Source organism: Elephantulus edwardii, unplaced genomic scaffold (assembly GCF_000299155.1).
Source record: "Elephantulus edwardii isolate Elephantulus edwardi_28Jun2011 unplaced genomic scaffold, EleEdw1.0 scaffold00075, whole genome shotgun sequence".
Classification (NCBI taxonomy): domain Eukaryota; kingdom Metazoa; phylum Chordata; class Mammalia; order Macroscelidea; family Macroscelididae; genus Elephantulus; species Elephantulus edwardii.
Genome location: NW_006399825.1, coordinates 7,291,111 through 7,298,142, shown reverse-complemented (window position 1 = coordinate 7,298,142; position 7,032 = coordinate 7,291,111). Strand labels below are relative to the sequence as shown.

General features: G+C 40.0%; 1 protein-coding gene across 2 annotated transcripts in view; it reads right to left on the bottom strand.

The window, feature by feature from the left end:
- The window catches only part of CDK15 (cyclin-dependent kinase 15), a 137,378-nt gene that overhangs the window by 92,478 nt on the left and 37,868 nt on the right, over positions 1-7,032 (bottom strand). The gene's annotated exons all lie outside the window — the stretch shown is intronic.

The following is a 7,032-nucleotide window of genomic DNA, read 5'->3' as shown; positions in this document are numbered from 1 at the left end:
TTTTCATTAAAATTAATAATAATAATAAAAAGTTCAATAAAAAGGGGGGAACCAAGGAGGGTGCAGGGTGGGGAAATAGAATATTTCAGGACCAAGCATTGCTCTCCTTCCACTGTTACCACTGAGCCTTAGAAAAAGAAAATCCCCACCCCCCATCCTTAATTAAAAGCACTTAGCAGTTCCTTAAATGTAACAGTCTTTCACAGCAGGGCCCTTATTCTCTATTTCCTACTCCCTTTCTGTCTCATGCTAGCCACTATCAACCATGCTGTTCTAAACTCCAATGTCATTGCCACTGAGTTGATTCTGATTCACATTAACACTTAAAAATACCGTAGAACTGCCCCATAAGGTATGTTAGACTGTAATCTTTATGGGAACAAACTGCCATATCTTTCTTCCATGGAGTGGTTAGTGGCTTGGAACCACTAACCTGGTTAACAGTTGAGTGTTCAACCACTTTATCAAGAGGGCTTTTATTCCAAATTGCAGCCTTATTTTTAGTTCTTAGAATACATCAAGTTCTTTCAGATAGCCCATCATTTTCACGTTTGCGCTCACTGTAGAATTATCCCTACTTCCACTTGTGTAAATTACAGAACTCCTTTCTTTGTGCGCCTATGTATCCCTTTTACATACTTTGGACATGTTGTGAGGAGAGACCGGTCCTTGGAGAGGGACATCATGCTTGGTAGGGTGGAGGGACAGCGGCAGGAGGGGAAGGTCCTCTATGAGATGGATTGATTCAGTGACTGGGGCAATCAGGATGGGAGTGTCAGAGACAGTGCGATTGGCACAGACAGGGCAGAGTTTAGGGCTGTTGTACATAGGGTTGCTATGAATCGTAAGTGACTTGACAGCACATAACAACAACAACATATATCCCTAGTGCATCTATTTATAGTCTATTCCTCAAATGACAACATGGATAGACTGCAAAGACTAGGTTATTTTGTGAAACTCATGGTTATGTGAAAATGGCCCAGCGAAAGTGATACCTTAACCATCACAACCAGCATTACTCACACTTCAGTATTCATTACTGCCAACCATGCATTGTTAATGTGCAAAAGAGTCAGGCAGTAGATTTTTTACTTATAGCCATAAATGTAAAATGTTGGATGAGATAGTCAATAAGTGAATAGGAGGTATAGTAGTATATTCCTCACAGATTTGTGAGCTCCCTGCAGCTGAGGTTGTGATTTTTTTATTTAATCGTGATTAAATACAAAATTGTGATTGTGACTTAGTTGTATTTCAGATGCTTGTGATACTCAAAATCACTCTATTGAAAAGGTCCCTTCCTTTGACTTGAGGATGTAATTTTCCGAGTTCTCGACATTCCTAAAAGCAGGTCTCTTTTTCTCATCTATTCCCCTTCCAACAACAACATGTCCAAAGTAAGTTAGATGGAGCCTCAGAATCCTTGCCTCCAAGGAGCCACCCGGTTTAACCCTCTCCAGGACAAATCTGTTTGTTTTCCTAGCAGTCCATGGTATTCTCAATACTCTTCTCCAGCACCACAGCTCAAAGGCATCAATTCTCCTTCTATCTTCCTTGGTCATTGTCCAACTCTCTGATGCATAACAGGTGATTGCGAAGACCATGGCCTGTATCAGACGCACCTTAGTCTCCAGAGAGACACCACTGCTCTTCAGCACTTTGGAGAGGTCCCTAACAACAGACTTTCCCATGGCAATGCGCCTTTTAATTTCCTGGCTGCCTCTATGAGGTGGATTGATTCAGTGACTGGGATAATTGGGATGGGAGTGTCAGAGACAGTGCGATTGGCACAGGACAGAGCGGAGTTTAGGGCTGTTGTACATCGGGTCGCTATGAGTCGCAGGCGACTCGACGGCACATAACAACAACAACAACATTCCCCTTCCCATCTGCTGAAGGCAGAGGTATGCTCTCAGTTCCCTTCTCTTCATACATCTGCTCTTTTGGTTATCTATTCTCTCGTCTTTCCTAAGCTCTCCAACTCATAACTCCCTTCAGAGCCTGAATGTCATTTCTGGTTGCCTGCTGCTCATTTCCCTTCGAATGTCCCACCCGAACAAGAAACTCAAAATACATCCAACAGGAATCTTCCTGTCCAAACCAACATTTCCTATTGCTGGTACTAGAGCTCTACATTCTTCTGGTTAAACTCAAAGGAGCCTTAGTTATGTAGTGATCTGCTGCTGCTAACCGAAAGGTCAGCCTTTCTTCTCCTTTGGAAGTCCTGTAAGTCAAGATCCTGTAAGTCAAGAAGTGGCCTTCTGCCTCTGTTAAAGATCACCTTGGAAACCCTCTGAGGTATTTCTACTCCATCCTACGTCATGACTGCAGTTCTTTATTTTTAAAAAAATTTATTATTTGTGTGTGTGTGTGTATGTGTGTGTGTACGATCAAATCAGATCTGACTGGTACAGGAGGAGATTGTCCCTCCTTCTCCAGCAGAGCATCTGGTGGATTCAAAAAGCGTACCTCTGGGATTGCAGTGCAGCTTTTTGCCACTAGACCACCAGAGCTTGCCATGGCTGCACTTCTTAATCCACTCGATGACAATGGGTTTTAAATCAGTTGTATTTGGACCCATTTTTCCTTCTTCATACACAAGTCTTGGCTGAACACTTCTCTGTTGTTTCCCCACTGAGTTTCCTTCCGTTACATTCTTCCCACTACTACCGTGATCTGGCCTTTATTGCTTCTTCCTCAGTCTCTTGTTACTCTAAGTGTGGTCATGTACCAGTAACATTTGCATCATCTTGGCTCTTGTCAGAAATACAGAAGCTCAGGCTTCACCCTAGACTTACTGACTCAGATACTAGGTCATTTATCTGCTCATTGAAGTTTGAGAAGCAGTGGGCTAGACCACATCAATAAACTTCTAAGGGGAAACACGACTCCAATCTCTTCCTCTCTATAATCCATTCCACAGACCTTGGTTACATAAATTCCCTCTAGTCAGGCCATTTTCTCTTAACTCTAACCCCTTTAATGACTCTACTGTCTAAAACGGAAGTTCATATTTCTTAGAAAGTGAGGCTTTCACTTTGCTTAGCCTATTCCCTCAGACTTATGCACTCCATTTCACTAATATATTTGCTATTTCACTAACATATTTATGTTTCACCCTGAGACTAGATATCTATATCTAGATCTAGATCTCATCTATATCTAATCATCTATATCTATATAAAATCTGGTGTAAGTGAAGGGGAATCTTAACCAAGAGTCACTTTTAGTGATGACAAAATCTGGTTCCAAAATCAGGCAAAATGTTTGTTCTCTCAAACCTTGGTTTCCAATTTTACCAAATAAAGTTGGCCTGCTCTGTGGTGTACGAGGGTTTCGGGGGGTTGGTTGGTTTTTTTTATGAGTTTGTGTTTTAAAAAATTCATAGTAAGAAATATATATGTTGGTGTTGTTGTTGATTACCTTCAAGTCAAACACGACTCCTAGTGACCCTGTGAACAAAAGACCTGAAGTCTTTCTCTAACTATCAACATTTATCAGTTCATAGAGGGTTTGGAGGCATGGTGTTTAGGAAGTGGATGCCACTCCTGCTTCCAAGAAATAGATATACCTGTTGATATATATAATATTACATATTATATAGTTTATATATATTATGTTGTTATTATTATATTGTTGTTTTTGTTGTGTACCATCAAGTCAGAACTGACACGTAGCTGACTCTCGAGCAGGTTTTCAGAGGCAGTTCAATTGCACAGGAGATTGCCCATTCTACTCCCATGATATAGGTAATAGAAGTTATAATAGTGTGTGTGTGTGTGTGTGTGTGTGTGTGTGTGTGTGGTGTGGTGTGTGTGTGTAGGAGCTCTAGTGGACTAGTGGTAAGAATCTGCACTGCAATCCTGAAGGAACATGGTTCAATCCACCAGCTGCCCTGCAGGAGGATGGGCAATCTCCTCCCATGCGATTAACTGCCTCTGAAAACCCACTGAAAGGTCAGCTATGGGTCCATTCTGACTTGATGGTACACAACAACAACAAATACACATACACACACACACACACACACACACACACACACACACAGAGAGTTGTGTTTTGTTTGTTGTTTGTTATCACTGAATTGAGTACAACTCTTAGCCACTCTATGAACAACAGATTTGAACCCTGTCCTATTTTGTTTCCTTCTTATCCTCTCTGACTTATTTAAGCCCATTGCTGCAGTCACTGTATCAATCCATCTTGTTGAAGGTCTTCCTACCTTTACAACCATGATGTCTCTTTCCATGGAATTGCCCATCCTACCAACAAGCCCAAAGTGAGTGAGAGGAAGCTTCACCATCCTTGCATCCAAGGAGCATTCTGGCTGCACTTTTTCCAAGATATATTTGTTCTTTGACAATCCATGGGATATCTGGGACTCTCTCGAAGTCACAGCAAGTGATTGAAAAGATCGTAGCCAAGGGGCGCTCTGGTGGCCTTGGGGCAAGAAGCTGCACTGCAATCCCAGAGGTACGGGGTTTGAATCCAAAGATGTTCTGCTGGAGAAGGAGGAGCAATCTCCTCCTGTACCAGTCAGATCTGATTTGACGGTACACACACACAAAAAAAAAAAGAAAAGAAAAGACTGTAGCCTGAATTTAGTGCACGCATGCGTGTGTGTGTGTGTGTGTGTGTGTGTGTGTAGAGAATTTATGTCTTTGAGCTGTGGCGCTGGAGAAGAGTATTGAATATACCATGGCCTGCTAGGAGAACAAATATTTTCATCCTAGAGAGGGTGAACTGATTCTGAAGCTTCATCTGACATACTTTGGACATGTTGCAAGGAGGAACCCATTCCTGGAGAGGGATATCATGCTTGAGAGGTTAGAGGGACAGTACAAAAGAGGAAGACCCTCGATGACATGGATTGACTCAGTGACTGGGATAACTGTGGTAGGTGTCAGAGACAATAAGATTGGCACAGGATAGAGCAGAGTTTAGGGCTGTTGTACATAGGGTTGCTATAAGTTGCAGATGACTTGATGGCACATAACAACAACAAATATAATGTGTTACACATATATATTATTCACAAAACAATAACTATATATAGTTATTATATATAATATGTTACACATATGTATTTTCCACATAATGTAATATAAGTGTTTCATATGTATATTATTCTTTTAGTATATGTTCTACAGCGAGAGAGCTCTGTTGGCCTAGTGGATAGAAAGTGATGCTACCAAGCCAAAAGTAGGTGATTTTAATCTGCAGCCCTCAGGCCTGGTTTTAATTGTTTTTGGTCAAACATTCTTCTAAGAATGTTTCTTCTAAGCACTATGTCTGTACATTTGCTGTACAGAGGGGACTTGGGGTTGCTGCGAGGCTGAACACTGTGACACTGATGTGTCAAATGTGATAATGGTTACCCATGGTGGACAGTGTTTGGTGGCGCTCCCCGATTAAAACAAGCCTGGAAGCAGGAGTGGCATCCACTTCCAAAATAGCTTGCCTCCGGAACCCTTTGAACTTGGCAAAATGATTAAAGTTATACAAGTATTCAGGTCTTTCATTCACAGGGTCTCTATGAGTCATCTACAACTCAACACCATTTAACAACAACATACATAAATGTAAGTACAATTGCAACTGGAACAATATTTTCACAAATAATACCTACTGCTATTAAGTGTGATGCAGTCTAGTATTTTCTTCTCATTCGTTGTATTTGGAAAAAACTAGATGCTAAACACCAAGTAAAATTCAAAACTTCCTAATGAGTCAGAACCTGCATATTGATAAATGCTGTTTTTTTGAATTCTAACAATTTCTGGCCCTGGGATCATCATTGTCTATATCCTTTCTCTGAACTTTGGCTGAAAACTTCTCCTCTTCCCGCAACATCACCTAATCATTCTCTTGAAATGTAGTGCATTTTTTAAGTCTGGCTTAATGAAACCCCTTAAGATGAGAACAGATCTGACTTCTTTGTGCCTACAGTCCTGTGCTTATTTCTATCTTGTGATTATTCACAAATCCCTGTGTAGTATCAGTGTCTTGATGCCAGTTCTTATCTCCTATATTTAGCTGCAGCCCTTGGGAACAGGAATCATGACTTTTGCTCTTTCTAAGCATTTAGCACAGTGTCTGGAATGTGATAGTCATTAAATCCTGAAAACTTTCTCTGAGCCTTTCTCACAGTTATTTTTTTCTTCAACTGTTCTTCCATTTAATCAACACCTCTAATTCCTTGACCCTTCTAACTCTCCCTATCTATCAGCAACCTTTCTATCTTCACTTCCTTCCTTCCGATTAGACTCAGGGTTAGAAGTCACTGCCTATCATTTTAACTGCTCTTTTGACAGTCTCTTCAACTCTCTTGCCCAACTGTTTTACTCTCTTCTGTATTTGGCAAAACTCCAATTCTGGTTTAATACAACTGTGCACTTTCTCTGGTCCTCTATTCAAATTGCTAAGCATTGCCATAAAAAGAAATCTCATGATCATGCAGATAATTGAATGGGCCCTCACCACACTAGTAGACATAGCTTTGTAATCTCCCTACGTGACATTCTCTTGCATTCTTCATGTAGCTCTTTTGATATGTTTAATAATTCTCCTCAAACTCCTATTTCTCAAATGTACCCACTATCTTGCCTCCAAGATGGAATTAGTTTTTCCAACACTGTATTTCAGGGAATTCATACTTAACATGGTCATAATCATAGTTTTGTTTTGTTTAACTTCTTACTACCCACGTAACTGTCCATATCTTTTATCAGATTTATTAAATTTACTACAGCAAAAGAAAGTTTCACACCTTGTTCTTTTTTTGAAGCCATAGACTGAAAATATTACTAAACATGCAATAAATATTTCTTGAATGAATAAATGAATCCATAAATAAATATTTGCTAATGAATGAACACATGATATACAAATCTCATGGTTATTTTACAAGCTAATTAATTAATCAATGCCAGTAAAACCTTAGGGGATGAAAAGTATGAAATACAAATGGTTTCTAAAATTTATAACAGATGTATAAATAAAGCTAGTTAAGAGTTTATTATTATTACT